This window comes from Bombus impatiens, unplaced genomic scaffold (assembly GCF_000188095.3).
Source record: "Bombus impatiens unplaced genomic scaffold, BIMP_2.2 scf_0115, whole genome shotgun sequence".
Lineage (NCBI taxonomy): Eukaryota > Metazoa > Arthropoda > Insecta > Hymenoptera > Apidae > Bombus > Bombus impatiens.
In genome coordinates this window covers 44964-63850 of record NT_176534.1, presented here as the reverse complement: position 1 = coordinate 63850, position 18887 = coordinate 44964, and the positions used below count along the sequence as shown (strand labels likewise).

General features: G+C 33.3%; 1 long non-coding RNA gene across 1 annotated transcript; it reads left to right on the top strand.

The window, feature by feature from the left end:
* Positions 1-1167: 1167 nt before the first annotated feature.
* LOC117151223 lies at positions 1168-18706 on the top strand. The gene is made up of 3 exons (XR_004460985.1): positions 1168-1458; positions 9963-9967; positions 18696-18706. It is a non-coding gene; the product is annotated as an uncharacterized LOC117151223 (long non-coding RNA).
* The last annotated feature ends 181 nt before the right edge of the window (positions 18707-18887 follow it).

The following is an 18887-nucleotide window of genomic DNA, read 5'->3' as shown; positions in this document are numbered from 1 at the left end:
GTTCATAATAAATTTCGCGACAGAAAACTCGACAAGTTTTAACACGGTACGATATTACATTTTCTAAATTACTATATTAAAATAAATAGAATAGAAATATTATTTGAATCAAGTTTTTTTTAAAAAAAGCTTCAACAGACAGCGAAATTACACATGCAGAAATAAATCTGAAAATCTCTCTTAACCATATTTTCTATGTTCTTTTCTTTATTTATTTCTTCTTGTGATATTCGACGGATTTCGATCCAATTATTAGATTAGATGGGCAACGGATGAGGAATGCAGGAAGATAGCGGAAATAACGGCGATGAAACACGAGTCAAAAAAGAGTAAATACAAGTTTTGGCCTTGTTACACAGTGAGAGCTGGTATTCGTTAAACACATCGAGCGGTGGTCGTAAACTTCAAACGTGCGCAGACACACGGTAACAAGGCAAACAGCCTAGACTGAAAGGCTCGATTCGTGTGTAAAAAGAATGCAAAACGCCACGTTGTTTCATTAGGCCGCGGTAGGTGTTTCTGTTTACATACGTGTACGGATAAACTGTGAAACGAAGACAAAGCGGCTTATCGTATCTCTACACCCATCAGAATAACTAACGCGATACTGTACCGAAAAAAAATATCTGGCTACTGTATCAAAGTCATTCACATGCAACAAGTCCCAGTTACGACCGTTATGAAGAACATGTGAAACGTCAGAGATGTATCTTATACCTTTAACGAATAGAACGCTGAAATATGGCACACGGTAGTTCGTTCTCGTGATATTTACGTATTACATTCTGTGATGTATTCTTGTCCTTTAGAAAAGTTTTCAATTCATTCGTGGCTTTTGCTATTTATAATTACGTATCGTTTTTGCGTTCTCGTTGAACTGAAACTTTTGTATCTTGTCGATTAACACATTCAGTGCTACTGGAACAAGACTATTCTTCCATGGAAGCTGCAAATTTATTTTCTTTTCATTTAAAAGATTTTTATTTTAAAGAATTGTGTTTGCCTTAACAGGCTTCTTTATTTTTCTTATTATCGAAATACACGATTTTAGTATATATAATTAAATAAATACATAAAATTAAGTAAATATAAAATTGAAACAAGTATACACTCCTCGTCAAAAAAAATAACCAAGGTGTGTTACCTTTAATTTCTCAATGACGTCCCACATACTTACAAATTTATATAATATTGTACTGTAATCTTTACTCGTTAATAGATCATGAACTACTGAGCAATTTCTAAACATATTAACAGAATGTGTTATCATTTCAACCTTAGTATGGAATAGTTTTTCTTCGTTACACACTAAACCTCATAAGATTTTTAATTATTTTCAACGAACCGCATATTCTGAGCTCATAATGTTTTGATATTAAACGTTACAGACGAAAAACTTTGCACGCGTCATTAAGAAATTAAAGATAACACATCTGGGTTATCTTTTTGACGAGGAGTGTATCTCTTTAAAATCGATTGAAAAATTTACCTCAAAAAATATTTATCATTAAAGTATGCAACATTTTTAAAGTCCCTTAATTACGGAAAATTAAACATTTCATTAGTTTCTTTTATAAAATTAATTAACCACATAAAATTTTTACGTTTACTGATTAAAACACAAATTTTAATTACATTTAAACATTGTATTAATCAAATACAAAATTTTTAGATATTATAATCATTTAATAAAATTATTTCACAATGAATCCATCAATATTCCCTCGAAATCATATAAGCAGATCAAAATAAGCAAAGTAACAAAAAGTTAATCCAATTTCCATATAATCTTGTTTTGCTTTTACTCTCCCAATTCGTAAACTTTCACTAAAATTGTCGTTCTATGGGGTAATTTAGGAAATTACGAAATGTCAATAAACAACGATTTTATCGATGTTCGTTACTCTTCCCATCGTTCGCACAGAATTCGCTAATTTCGCCCACATTATTAACATATTATCACCATATTAATAATGGGTTTACGTCTATTACAACATGGTCTATATACCATTGTATACGAAAGATAACGTAAGCCGCGGAAATATATTTGGCGGATTTTAAAACCTTCCACCCGCGAATCCGTGTTAATTATGGCCATAGCAAATGAGGATCGAACGTGTTTGAATGATCACAGGTTAATTTCGAACATTAATCCTGAACAAGCTTTCTCATTTGTGATAATGCGACGAACTGTCGCGATTTAGGTATAATGAAGCACATGAAATGAGCACGTGTTGAATTTGTAATTATACGATTATAACGTTACCGATATGTTGAGTAACAAAACGTAAGTGATAGGACATTAGAGGGAAAAGTTCGGAATTTATTCTATTCTTTCTTGACTTAAAATAACATACATATGCTATTTGTGATTAGATAATAAAAAATCCGCAATTTGCAATTGAAACTGTAATTTTGTAATTTGTAAATGATAAGAATTAAAAAAAAAGACAATTTTGTGTTTATCGTATTTTAATTGAAAATATATTTGAAACCCTATTTATGAACTCAGTTAATCTTCTGTAATAACTTTAAATCCATTTAGCCGGAATTGAAATTTCATTATTGAAGATCCATAAATATTTTAATTGTTATTTAATAATATTTATTGAGGTGTATGAAATAAAAAAGTGGGATACCAGTGAATGATCTAGAATTTTTTTAGAATCTCTGAAAACGGAACATAAAAAAATTTAAGACGTATTTCTTAAAATGAATGTCAGGGTAACACAATAAATATTAGCAAAAGACAATAGGATAAGTACAGAGAATTAAAAGAAATTAATTTATTGACACTTGAAGGTTTAAAAAATGTAGCTTGCATAATTTATTAATCACGATTTAATTAAAGATCATGATTAATCAATATTTTTAATGAGGAAGTTTCTTCAGCAATAATCGTTGTTGTGCGAACTATAAATGCCTAATCTCATTCGTTTGTTCCTGTCATTCTGAAAATTGGTATTTCGAATGAATTTCACAGATGACCATCAATACGCATGCTGTTCTGCTGCGTGGAAGACACTGACAAATGATGGTTGATTCGAAAGACCGACGATGATCGTGTCAATCAATGTCAAGGATGTCTGTTACTCGAGGAAAACAACAGGATTTTCTCGCATTTGTATAAATGTCAAAGTATTTCTTCATGAACAAAATCAATTTAACGTTGTTCGATTGAAATGAATTTTATTTGCAAATCCAAATTCATACATTCAGTACCATAGAGCGCATAAAATTTCATAGAATTTTCATTCTAAATACCAACTTCTTCAAAATTTCTACCAAATTTCTTCATTAAATACCAACCAACAAATTGCACAAAAAAATAGCGTTTCTTCTACATAGAATAACAAATTCTTCACAAAATTATTTACAAATCGGACAGGACAGCTAGTAAAATTACTATATTTGAGTAAGGTTCTATTAATCCAGGAGAGTAACGTCGTGATTCATTAAATTATTCTCTTTAATACAACGATCGTTGTCGAGAGTTTTGTCCTCAAGGGAGGTAAGATGTATACCTACCTATGTTTGCTCGTAAATCCGCGTTGTTCTCTCCGAATTAGTTGTGCCAGCTAGCGTACTCAGTGTTTTTCCAGTGTCGCGAGAACGTGACTGCGCGATTCACTGATGAATATGGAATGCAGCCTGGGGGTTGGATTAATTATGATTCGATTATCTTAAATGGAGCTGTGTCGTGTTATACGGAACAGTTATTAATCGCGTGATACGTGATACGCGGAACAACGTTAATCTCGCTGATAATGAGGAGTGATGTTGAATGGATCTTTTGCTAATGGATTCAATTCTATGTTTAAATCGTTATAGCTCTGTCAAAATTGCTATGGATTTCTATGGGAATACGCTATGAATATTTATAATATAATTGAGTAATTAAGTTTTGAGTGTTAGGGATATGAGTAAGGATCGAATAAATACCTATACAGTAAAACTCCGCTTATATTCATATGACTCTAAAAGGAAACATGTAGTTCACATAACCTTATATAGTAGAGTTCATATAGTAGACAATTGTTGACTTCCCGTGCAGATTGGTTTTTCATTCATATAACAGTTATATTAGATTGTCCGACAAGTTTCTTTCGTTTTATGAGGAAATAATAGACGCACAACGTTTTTATTTTATATTATTTTGTCGAATTACGTACGATCCGTTTTGTTCTGTTGAGATAAACACCGCAATATTTCACAGACTTGGTTTTACGTTTGTATGAAGGTGCATTGTAAAAAACACGTTTGCGAAAGAAAGACACTTTCCGGACAATCTAATATGTTCGTGTTCAGACAAATACTAATTAATTAGTATGTATATGCTGTAAGAAATACATAGGAACGAATATTTTTTGTAGCTACCATAAACGATATTCAACCGAAGTAGAGATTCATGGATCATAAAAGTTATTTTAATTAAACGTATGATATTTCGAAGTAACTATATGTGATTAAAATCTCATTCAAGAAAATTACATTTCGTATACATCAATAATATCAACCATAACTCCACCATCTGGATATACGCCGATTTCTCGAGATTAATTCAATCTAGTTACTAAAATATTACTTGTTGTAATGAACGCAATAATTTATTTAAATCCTCCTATACCTGATACTATCTTACCACACAAACTATTTTCCCAGTGCACTTTATGGTCTTCAGTATAATCCGATGCTCACTTCTATCAACTGAATTTCGACAAACTTTCAGCTGCGATGGGGAGAAGAATCTTCGCGGTTACGAGAAACGTGCGACGAATTGTCGGCTGCGCAACGGAAAGAAATGCTTCCAATAATCTGCTTTGTAAATCAACTACGGTATATACGCCGGCAGTGGTGGAAACGATTCCGATGTAGATCCGCGCCTGCAAACATGAATAATGCAGCCCCGTCCCTGCAAAGTCTTCAGGGTAATCGTCCTGAAACCGTTTCCGGTTGTAACCGGAATCTCTTCTCGACGAAACACAAGATTGACGGATACAGTTTGAAGATCGCTCGAGGAACCACCGAGTCCTGGTATCGACGTTTCCATGCGCAAAAGTCGTGGACAAATAAATAGTTCGAGATAAGAGATGAGGGAAGAGAGGGAGATAAGCGACTCGTATCCACGGATCGCGAATCCCACGATCGGATGTTAGCCGCGATAAGCGAATAAATCGCAAATGAACATTTGTTTGTGATCCTGCTCCTGTGTGATATTTGGAAACCAACATTCCGACCGGCTTGATAGATCAGAGTTTTATTGGACACATCTATCGCGTGGAAAAATATTCAACTATAGAATCGTTTTTAAACACATGAAATGTAAAATTGTGAAGCTTGAGTGGAATCTTTATTGAGAGAGATTTTGTTGATACCTAGTCAATCAAAAATGACATAATTAATCTTTGTAGGAATAAATTTATTGAAGCAAATGAAAGATAAGTATATATTTTCATGAGAAAAATAATGTATACTTAAGTATGTGCTTGTTAGATATCGAGATTATTCATAAAAGTGTTTTATGCTTTTAGAAATATTTATTCATAATAATATTCACTGTATTCTTCGGAATCATGGTTAAATTATAGAAACACTAAATGTATATTGTATAGACCTTTGTTCACATAAGCGTTGAAACATCTGATACAATAGTATTGTACGTAATGTGATAGTTGATTAATTCATAGGCAAACTATTAATTTATTAAAAGTTTGCATTTATATATTTATAATTGTGTAATAGAAATCACGATCTTCTATTATAATAAACTATAATAGAAAAAATATAATAAAATATTCAATAGAAATAAAATCGGAGAAAACGATGTAATCTTATTATATATCTCTGATGAAATTTTTATTGCTTTTATTAATTCTTAAAAGTTTTAATAATCACATAATATTTTATCAAATTAATTTTCCTTTTCCATAATCTACGAATGGGGCTATATTTTTGTTTATTAATGTCTAACAAATACATTAAAATGAACGTAATTTATTCTTTCTAAAACACTCTTACTTTTGCACCACTCTCATTTTCGAATATTCCTGGTAACAGAGATATTTCGAAAGCATTGTGCACAGTGCCAGACTGAAATCGCAAAAGAGAAATATCGCATCCGTGTAACCGTGCACTTTGAGGCGATCTTGGGGTGTAATTTCATTAGACAACAGCCAACTAACCGCGTCAAAGGAAACGGTTAACCCGAATTCTGGAATTGGAAAGTGCGGTCGGTTCTCGCGTAATCGAGTAGATTCGATTGAAACTCGGTGTAAGTTACTGCCGCTGTAACCGATAAATGCACGCAAAATGCGACCACTTGAACCAGCCGGCGATCCAATAAATCACAGAAAATCAGTGCAAAACTTTCACTTTATTTAAGCGAGTTAGCGCGCCAACAATTCATGCTCGTGTATTTAATCGATGACTATTTAATTTGAAAAATCGATTTCAAATTTTGCCTCGTCGTCTCACAAATTTCTCTATTAACCTCTATAATCTCTACTAATTATAATAATTTTAGAGGAATTTACACTTCCTATAGTCGATATTTAAATTACAAATTAGGTATATATAGCATAAAATTCCAATTTAACTTTGAGCAAAATTTCAAATGAACTACCCTCAATTTATAGATAATGAAGAAAAATTATATATTAGAAAGTAATTACATCGTATAATTTCTGTAATGTTTCACATCACCAAAGTATTTTTAATTTTACAACTATTTTCAATTATCAAACAACTGTACGAAACAATGTACACCATCGGCCTGAGAGATGAAGTTTCTATTAGTTACCTATATTAGTGGAAGGGAGGTCAACCTAACAAAGTAAGCGTGATGAACATTCGCTGTTACAGTTTTACGCAATAAATACGGAATATTCCACGAGGGAATGTAAATACTTCAGATTTTGCTGGAAACTTTGCACAGACAACGTTTATAATCATTACTAGGATTTATGTACTTTTACGATGGGATCAGTGAATAATTTTTTAATTCTTTTTGTGAAAAATAATGAAAATCTCCAGATAATTTGAGATATTTTATTTATAAATATTTTACCGCTTTAAATTGCAAGTAAAATGCGATCTGATGTATTAACTCCGCTAATGACCAATCTTAATATGGACAGATGTAAATGAACCTGCTATAAGTAGAAAGAATTAATTATTGACTCAATATTTTGTAATTGGACATACTTTGTTTGTTGTCAACTTGTCTCTAAAAAATTAATTAATTAAAAAATTACTTCGCCGTACTAAATAAACATTTAAATAAATTTAAATAAGAATTATATCATGTTAATTTAGAAAAATGGTAAAAAAAACGTATCACGTATAATATGAACATCAAACTTTTCATATATTTTAATATTATAGTGTCTTCCAAAATTAATTCCAATTATTGAATTCCATCGATATTTCTAATTATAAGATTTCTCAATTCTTAAAATTTCATAAAACAGTAATAGCCAAAAATATTTTTCAACTTTAGTTATTTCCGTTCTAATTACTAATATCATAAGTTTAGCATTTTTACATTGTGCAAGATATGTTGAAATATTTGAAGTTCCTCTGAAGCTGTCTGAACTATAAATTCCTATGGAGATTCTAAATGTTTAATAGAAAAACAATAAAAGTTCAGTTTTTCCAGATGTTTCAAAACAGCAGATAGGGTATTTTAAACGAGGGAGATAAAATAAAAGAATCGCTTTAATGAAATAATTAAAAAACAAATTCATTTCCTTTTCCTCTCTCTAAATGCAGATCGATGCTGTTCAATAAACTTATACTTTCCCAACATGCGAGTCTACTCTTGCGAAGATAATGGCAACCAAATATTCGAGCGAAAAATTGCTTTCAAAAATCACAGACAAGTTGTCTGGCTTGGGTGTCAGCAGAATCGATACCTCAGTCAACGCGTCGATACAAAATCGTCGGCGGGAAAAAGATGAGGCGGATGAGAGACGTCGGCGTATTTGCATGTCGATGGAAAATCGATTCGGCGGGAAGACCAATGGCCACCACACCATAACATCCATTATAGTCGACGCAGAATAAATAACGGTCAAACATTCTGCCGTGATGAACTCGTTTGTCTAATCAGAATGTGACTGTCAACTGATTCGAGGCCCGCTAGATATTCTTCTCTCTTTTCAAATACAACCGGAAAAAGTCACGCGGACTTTGCGATTAAATACGCCAGGAACGATTGGAGAAAAAAGAAGAACGTGTTATATGACGTCTGTTCCCCGATGGTTTATGGAAATATCAAGCCTTTTCCGAGGATGTTTATTACTGTTTGTTCGAAAAATTAAGAGGAATAAATTTACGCGAAGAATTTAATGTGAAAATATGTTGAAATATCTGTAGTATGTTTTAACTGGAATGAGAATTATATTCTAAAATATGAATATATTTATTAAAATGTCCGTGTAAATAAAGCTGCTGTATTTCTTACTCTTCCTAGCTTTCTATATGTATTGGATATAGTGCAATGTAATAATTAATGCATTTTGGAGGATTGTTTAGAACAGTTTGCTTCATATGCAAATTAGAAAAAGTAAGAATTTTACTCATGTTACATATATACTTCGGTTCAATATTTACGAAGCGAATATTATAATTTACTTAGCTATTTTCGAATAATACAATTCTTACGATTTGTATCACTTCAAACATCTTATTATACTCAATACAAATTAAGCAAAATAAAAATCCCACTAGCTATACTTACCGTTCGACAATATCTAAATAAAATCCATACTCCAATCTTCAGAACTTTTCTATTTTCCCTTGGCTATATACACATCATTGGTACTTTGAAACAATTCGCGCCAACAACCAGCTAAAGGTCCATCTCCATCAAAAACTAATGCAATTTGCAAAACTAGGTACTCGTTCTTCCAACGAACATCGTACCACAAAACCGTGTATGTACATTGTATCTGAAAGCATATATATTCGCAAAGCTAAACCATCGGGACGCTCGAATCCTATCGAACATCGACTGGGAGATATTAATCCCAGAGCGAGCGAATCCTGGAGCCCGATATCAAGCGGGTGAAAGTATTGTTTTCCCGACGACATTGCCGTGGTCGGTTAGTGGAACCGAGAGGAGTCATCGAGTTTCCGGTGTAGCGAGTTTTATTCCCGCGGAAACGCCGCATCGAATAGATTTGCCGGAAAATTCTATGGGGGCCCGTTTAGAGGCTCGTCCGTTTAAAGATACGGTCAATGGTAGACGAGGATGGATTCAGACCGGAGTAAAAATAAGGAACGACCGGTTTCAGCTGTAAACACGTTTACGCCCGCAAAAAAGCTCTGGGCTCAAGTTCCGATATTGATTTTCGATCGGCTGCAGAGCTCTTTTATTTTGTAAAATCGTGCCGTTTTTACGACCGTGCGAGCCACCCTCTCTTTCTTTCTTATTCTGACCATTCCCCGAAGAAATGACGCGCGTCCCCGATTTATGGCGACAATAAAAAAAATGCTCGATTCGCTGCGAGAGGAATCTCTTTTACTTTTTCTTCCCTTTCCTCGCTCCCTTTCTTTTTTTCGTTCCCTCTGCTTTTTCTATTTCATATCGTTTTCGTCGGGGATTACTTTCGCGCGACGACCACTTTACGCACGATAATATTCAGAAGCTTTCAAGGCTATGGGATTTTATTTAACACACGCCTGGTGATACTGGAAAACTTTCAATTGTTTAGCGATGTCAATCTAGTTCTCCGTTTGTGGCGCGATATTGCTATATTTCTTCTTTACTTAATTTTTTTCATTAACTCATTAACCCATTCACAAGCAGTGTAACATTATTAAGAGATATAAATAAATGTGTTTTATCTATTTTGTTGTCATGAGACAAAACATGTATTTAGAGATAGATACTTTACTAGAAATCTAGTACAGTAGTATAGTATAAATGACTTTAAAGAAATTCAATTAAAATTGAAAAGATATAGTTTATTATACGTATAGCAGGATGTAAGCAGGATGCAAGCAGAAAAAGAGGAAGACATCAAGAAAGATTTCAGTATCTCGTTTGATGAAACCTAATTCCATATTTATTGAAATGATTCTTGATTATTTTATTTGAATATTCGGATGATTTTAATGATAAATGTTCGAAATTCCTTTTAAAAGGCAACAGCACTTTAGAATACTGAAAATTTAACATTTTGTTAATTATTCGATAGATGTATTATTTCGATAATCACGTGAAAGGTACCGTAAGTGATATTGATTTTGTAGCTTTCGTAGAGAAGAGATCATATGGCTTTAATCTTCCATGAAATTTTATTACTCGCTGCCGAAACTAATAATAATATCCATATTCTCTGAAGCTACATCCTGAGGCGAAATCGATTGAAGAAATTATAATATGTAAATATTCTACAGAATATAACATGTAAATATCTTACAGAACATAACATATAAATATTCTAGGTTTTTAACAACTTCTACGTTTCTCAAAATAACGAGATTATAAAACATAAAAATAATTTTATCATCTAACTTAAACATTCAGTATTAAAATATCTTGCATAATTCAACACATAACAAAATTAAGAGATAAATACAAAAATCTAATAAGAATTTCTGTTTCAAAAAGCTACGCAACGAAAGTTCCTAATTATATTGCAAAGATAATGTATTCCTAAAAAAAAAACACTGAATGTACAATTGCATAAGTAACCTCTGTGTAATTAATTGTTTAACGAACTATAACGTAGAGATCAAATACGAACCACTACTTCCTTTCGTCTACATGCCACATAGTTTTTATTACGATGTATCACATACGTGACATGTTTTTAAGCGTGTATGCTCAGACGCCTAATTGCCTCGGTTAAATCCACGTGCTGCTCTCGTTTGTTCATGGTCGCTGCATTATCTCTTGTTTTTCACCCCAAGGGTGTGTATGCTTTTAGATTTTTTCTGTCCACGGGAAAACCTTCTTCGTCCTCCTTTTTTTTTAGCGATCCCTTTATCGAGAATTTCCGGCTGTATTTCTTGAGCATTTAAGGTCCTTGTAACGTTATACATATGTCGGTAGATTTATAATTCCATTCTCGTTTCCCTTCTATTTTTTAAAATTTGAGGATTATTGCAACGAATTTTATTAAAATTCTTTGTACTCCTGAAAATTATTTCCATATATTTATGATTTGTTTATTTCTGTTTACAATTTTTTCGTAATGAAGATCTTCTTCCTGTAAAATAGGTGTATAGGTGATTAAAGTTAATGAATAAATGATACTCAAATAAAATACAACGACATTTTACATTCTTTAACGAACAAGTGAAGTTTTCAAATTAGTTGCTCGTAAAGTTCAATGGACATTTCCATTACCAAAAACAGCGACGGTTGAAAGCACATCGATTTCGTTTGCATTTTTAATTCGTTAATTTTCGCCTGTTTGAACAAAATGCTCTTGGTTAACATATAAATCAAGCGTATATAACAATGGAAACAGCTTCTCTGCCATTTTTACGTTCTTTCTTTTTCATTAAACAAAGAATGAGCTTCATGCATTTCACCTATATCTCGTACACGCCAACTAAAACGAATTTAATCGATCGAATAATTTCACGACGACAGAAAATGATTAATGATTTTCGGTTCATACAAGCCGTTAGATTGTTTTCTAACGATCCGGCTGGCATGATGATCGACTACCTCTTTATCTCAATATCGCTCAATGGGCCGTGATATTTTAGAATGAAAAAACGCCGCCATTAATTTTACTCTTAAAATAACGCTGTCACTGTAAGAATAATTATATCATCCAGGAAAATACGAATAATTGGCGCGGCCTCCGAACATTTGAGAAAGGAATTTAGGGTGAATTTTACGCAGAAATATTTTTTCACTTATTTGATCAAATTTATTAATTTTATATCTCATTCTACAAACCTAAAAGTGTAAATAATTTATAAATTTGCTTTTAAATTGTAAAATATGAGTATTTATAAGAGAAACATAATTTTGTAGGATATCTTATAGGTTATGACCTGTTAATAGTCAATCAATAATTACTAATCAATAATTACTAATCAAAAGATTTCTCAAAAGAAACCAGAAATTCAATAAATACCAAACCAGATATCTTTATTTTTACATTTCACGCGCAATTACTTGCCACGCTCACGGTATAATACCATTATACTCCACAGTCGCATAATCACGTGCGATTCTCGTTATCACCAGATCACCAAAAACGTTCGTATACATGATAATGAAATTACTACCAAATATAACAGACCTGATAAAATTGTGAAAATTGTTCGCGATGACGGAAAAGCGCGTGTTTTGCATTTTTACGCTACATGGCGCTGGGACACGTAGCCACAGTCTGCGAATCAAAAATCCACTGCTACGCGTTAATGACCGTAACGCCACGGTGATGTAAATTACGCGGTTACAGATAAATTTAATGAATGTTTACCGCAACCAATGACCTGTCCACAAAGTTTCTCGTAAATCGTAGAACTTATGCACCACAACGACATTTTTCAATGACAAAGCATTTTTGGGAGTAAATTTTCTGTATCATGAATAACGTGTTTTTTGGTTGCGTTAAAAAATCAAAGGAGAAGTAGTCTTTTAACTACTCTTTTTACTCAATATTGTCAATATTGTACAATGACGATGGGAACCTTGAAATGTTGACAATATATTGATAGTCTGCAAGCAGTCTTAGGAAAATTCTATGATAGTTTTAATTTTTTTGATTCGTCAAAGTTATCAAGATTCTTATTTATATATATATATATTTATATATATATATATATCTAGAAGATTCTATCTGTAGATCCTCTATTCTTTAACATTAAGGACATCAAATCAATATATATCTTCAACTTAAATTTAATATATTTCCACTCTAATACTTAGTTAGCATACACTATTGCGTAAATTTAAACCAATACTAGTCGTTGCACTACTTGCTGAAGCTTATCCAAAATTTCCTCAGTAATACATTGAATATTAAGTCCAAGAATATCCGCAATTACCTCTGTACCTACTTGTTGCTATAATCCTTATCTATACGATACAAGTGTCACCTCAAATCCTTAAGTTCTTATCGCGAAACGGTAGTTGCCATAAGTAAGTTACAAATAGTGATATTTGAGGGATAACTGGCGGGATCTTTGTTTCTACAGAGGAGAAACGAAGGTAGACAAGTGAGCGAACAGTGAATGCCTGATTAATGCTAGAAGCGCAATTATCTTTGTAGCCTGACGGCACGAATATGCAGCATTGTCCTGAGAGCGCTGTGATTAAATTCACTGAACACCAACACTGACAAGGATTTAGCCCCTGGACCTAATCACTATCCGGCAGTGTTGAGGGCTTAATGGCTTGCACTTGAAATACTGTTTCGCCGTGCATGAGAAGAGTTAACTGGTATCCCTGTGCCGGCTAAAGAGTTTACCGCGCGGCGTTACAGTAAGCTTTGTTTAGCAGTTTCGAGGAACGATCACCCTGTAATTTTGATCACCAGTTAGCTCGATCAACTTCGATCAGTGGAACCTGCACCATGACCTGACGCTTGGTATAAATAAATTTTGGTGCTTTGGTATATTCACGTGTGTTGGATCACACGGATAATTAGGCGAAACTCGAACGAATAGCCTTGTTATACAGATACCGACCATTAACGATTGAATGTTAATAGATAAAAAGATTAATCTAATCTCGACACATTATTTATTGTTTAAATATGGTATGATTATTAATCTATGATCCATTAATTAGACTCTGTAACAAATTAACAAAAATGAGTGCTTCAGGAAAAGAGAGAATTATGTGTAAGTTTTTCCTGGTATTTCAAGTGTTAAATTATTTTGATGATAAAGATGAATCTTTTCCGAGATCTAATAAATATAAATAAAACTAAAATCAATAGTCTGTATTTGATAGTAACAGAAATGAAAGAAATAGGCAAAAGCTCTCCCCGCTGAGCTGGCGGCCCGAGACGTTCGGTGGGAAGTCAGATGAGAGGTGTGGGGGTGGTGGCGCTCCCACCTACTCACCGAAGACCAGATCCAGGGCCACCGAGCCGTTAGATCGGTCCTACCAAACTGGGAGGCTTGGAGAGACCACGGAGGGTTTCCACTGTCCTTCCGAATGACGCAGGTGCTCTCAGGACATGGAGTATTCGGGGAATACCTGAAGAAAGTCGGAAGAGAGGTGACAAGCACCTGTTACCATTGCGGCGAGGGCGAGGACACGGCCCAGCATACGTTAGAATTTTGTGTGGCGTGGGAGGCCTCACGTCGTATTCTACGGCTGGCAATTGGCGAAAGATTAGACTCCTCGTCAGTTGTGAAAGCGATGCTGAGGGGGCGACAAGAGCTCCTCGCAGTACGCTCATATTGCGAAAGCGTAATGCTCCTAAAGGAACGAACAGAGCGGGAGAGGGTGAGAACATCCCAACCTTGCATGGTTCCGCGCCGAAGGATGGCCCTACGCTGTCCTAAGTGGTCATAGAGGCTGACACGCCGGGGAGGATCTGGACCTCCTCAGAGTTGCACGACGGCCCAGGGGATATCGTAGAGAGGGGGGTGGTCGTATAAAAAAAAAAGTAGACAAAAGCTAATATAATATGTAAATATTATATATAATATATAATATAATATATAAATATATAAATAAATAATATATAATAAATATATAATATATATATTTAATATATTTAATAATTTATATATTTATAAATAAATATATAATATATAAGCTAATATAATATATAAATAAATGTTGTGACGAACAAAATAGCTTATAATTATGAACTGAATAATATATAAAATTCGGAAACGAAGGTAAATTAACGAACTTTCATTAGGGAACCTCAAATTTTATTAAAAGAATCAATTTTGATTAAACTACATAATTACAATTAAATTTTGTAAATATATAATTTTATGAACCAATTCACATGTTATGATAACATGAATAACATTATTCTCTATCTTCCTCCTTATGTATAACATGCGAGTGAATTATACGTATATTAGATGTCATTAGCAGGTCTAAATTCTACATATTTCAAGTCTAACGAAATCTACCAAATTCTCAAGCAAAGAAGTGGAAATTTCAGGGTGCAAGTACAATGAAGATTGCCTGCTGACATTAACCTGCTGATTTTTTTAATCTTCCGCAGAAACCAGTTACAATGAACTTTCACGCGTAGAATGGAAGCATCGTGTATGCGGCGTGGTACGGTGTACACGATGAGCTACACGATAAGCCGAACGATCTTATATGTAACATTCCACACAGACAGCATCGTCGATTGTTACGAAATAGAACAGAACATCCATGCTCTCTGTGGTGGTTCTCAACGATAGGTTAATTTCGCGTAACAGCTATGCTTACTCGACGCCGAACGGCCAGCAGGACTGTTGTAATATGCGTCTACAAGGACTTGCAAGGACTGCAAGACTCGCGCTATCGCAGGAAATGCAACGCACGGACTTCCTTTCTCAAACCGATTATTTCCGTTTCGTGCCATCGGAGCTGATGTGTTGTAATTGACCTCCGCCGTTTACTGTCAATTTTAGGCCAATAGATCGATCCATCTGCTTCCCTCTGACATACTCACGTGGCCACCGTTGTCGTTGATCGTAGATTATTAACGAACATATTGCTTTATAGAAGATTAAGTAACTACTACTCATGTGGACATATCCGAAGATATTTGGATTTATTTGCAACAACAATGTGGGAATGACATGCCTAAATCTACGAAAAGCAGTGAATAATTTGCTGACACATTGTTTTCTTATGGGATCAAGTAGAAAAGATTATATTAATTCCAATTATTTATTAAAAAATCTATTAATTGTATATTACAATTAAATTTACAACTTCCATTGTAAATCTCGATGTAGGTACGTATTGATTTTTATTATTACTATACAGATACGTCTATTAGTCACTTCTTGTGACATTACAATTAATTTAAAAGAATATTTTTTATCTGATGAATAGTTTCAAAGCTAAACAGGGCACGGATAAGAAACTTCTAAAATAATGTAAAATTCCGTAACATCTAACACTTACAGATGACAGTGGTGTGGATTATTGCATTAATGCATCCATTAATTTGAAATAGACAATTTTATCTACAGTACATAACTACACCAATAATGAAGGATAAGATCAGCGTTGGTTTTATTATTTGTAATTTTGTAATCGAAGAACACTCTGTCAAGACTAAGAAAATATGCGGGTGTTTCTGAGTAACAGATTCTGAATTATTTCACGTGATATTTAGATGATGCTACTTAATTTATCGAAACTGATTTGATATTTCCTGACATCTTTTGTATGACCTACCCTGTACTAAAAGCTGTGTGTTACACTATACATCAAATATGTAACTATGATAACGTATCAGAATGGCAATTCTACGGCAAGTTAGCCTCTTTGATGTGGTAACTGACATCGTTGACTTGTCGGCTTTGAGCGCTTCGTCATTGACAGAGATGGGTTGGAAATTGAGTTTTGAATTTTAGAAACGAAAGTAGAGAGCGTGTAGTAAAGATTTCGATGTTATCGTGAAAAGCGTTGAAATTGATTGAATTTATAGTGTACTCGTATGATACAGAAGTTTTACAGAAAATGGAGGTTCGAAAAAATATTTCGTAATTCTATTTGCGTCGAGTGGCAGCATCGGTTAATGAAAAACCACGGTTCGTTTCTGTGTATTTCATAACATTCTTTGTTGTACACAATTAAAACGCTGGTTGAAACGGAAAACCCGCAAAGTAACGAAGAGCATGTAACGCTGGCAAGCGTTTCGTGAGCTCACGGAAAGAATTCGCGGAACAACCGCACGAAGTTTGCAAACTCGAGAACAAATACGCTTTTACACTTGTAACGTAGTCTCAACTTCAACAACTGCGATTTTAACGCTTCAATTTCCATGTATACTTTGTGGAAAGTAAAATAAAAAAAAAAATATATATATATATATATATACATCAATGGATATTCCGAAATTTGTGATATAATTCAGAAAAAAGTGACTCCACATGAAAAAGAAATATATCAAAAATATAAAATAAAATTTCGTCGTAGATGAAGGCTTTATTTCTGAGAAAATTGTCTCCAGATATTTGCATATTAGATTGAGTGAAACAATTTGAAGAAATAAGACTTCTCAATGAACAAATTAATTTCACACGTTTCGATAATTACGACTCTATTATTTCATTGGTATCATATTGTACAACTTACAGTATAAAATACTAAAGAAAGTAAAATTTGTTAGAATTTTCCAACGAATATAACAAGTAGATGTCCTTGTAATACTTAAAATATATGAAAATATAATGTTATTATATTTACCTGAAAATATATAGTGACTCACAGAAGCATTTGCACCCCCTAATTACTGATTTTGAACGATTCACTATCTTTTTACAATATAAATTCCAAAATTCATTTTGTAATAAAGTTTATATCAATTGGAAACTTAGCTACTCTCGTCACTCTCGTTATTTCCGTTAATTCTTCAGAGTTTTAAACGTTCGCGGATTCTGAAAGCGTGGTTTTGATAAAAAATCGGGGAGTATCGATGGAAAATTCGCTACCTAATTTTTTTTGTTCGTCGATCGTGTCGATCTTCACGATTAGAGGTAGAGTAGGACTGATTGAGGCGGAGAACGGTAATCGTGGGTGATTGAAAACCGATCGAGTTAAAAGGGGGGCTAAGTGAAGCGTCTAGAACCTAGACGACTGTGGTCGATGAAAAAGATGCCTGGAAAAATTTCCTTTCGCGAATGTGAATAAACGTATACCAAGACTTATATCTATATTTATAGACCGAGGAATTTATCATGGGAAATTTCTGGTTCTTTGTAATACGAGAATATTACTGAGTTACGGAATGAAACTATAGGGTAGTTACGAATGAAGAATGGGTAATATTTCTATAAGGATAGCACAGAACTTGAATTGGAACTTATCATATAGAAAATTAGTGTAATAATGGATTGAGCAAAACATAGGGGAATTGAATCGTTATGTCGTTTGATATACCATACCTACGAAATTCGGGTTTTGTGATTAATTTTTTGTAATTGCTATTTTAAAATTAAAAGAGATGCTTGAAATAGGTTCTAAAGAAGTTACGTTCGATTCCTATATCTTTGTTTTATAATTTAATTTTATTTTTTTAGCGATTTATGAGTTATGAAATAAGTTATCATTATTATTAACTAGCAAATATGAAAATATCTTCTGACATGTTTTTAATATTAAGAAAGCTATTAAAGTTTTACTGAAAGAACCTTCTCGCCTTTTATATATCTTATTAATATCTTATTAATATCTTATTAATTAAATGATAAGACACTTCTTATGCTTCCTAAAGGATATATCTGTGAGAATCGTAAAAGTCTAACAGGTTTTTCTGAAAACGTGCTTAACCTACCGGAAAAGGGAATGAAAAATTCCAACGCTCTAAAATTCGAGAACCGTCTTGAAATATGCATTTTAAGGCGACGTGCCCTTTTGAAAGGAAGAATGGATAAATATTCGTGGAAAATTATCTTTCAGAAAAATGTAATGTTAGCTTGCTTTTATGTTACGAAGAATAGTAGTCAACGTATAGTTTTAAAGAATTTCGTGTACTTTTATGAATATTAGACTGAATTGAATGTGATAAAAGTAGTACTTATTATTGTCTTGACAATTAAATACATATTTTCTTCACTTCTGAAATCTTTACAATCGTAATTTTTCTGAAAGCTTAAGAGATTATAGATACGCTTCGAATATTAATTAGTAAAAAAGATTAAAAGGACCCTATATATATGCGGGTGTTCTGGTACAGGAGTAAAAAAATTTAAGGAAAAAAATTAAA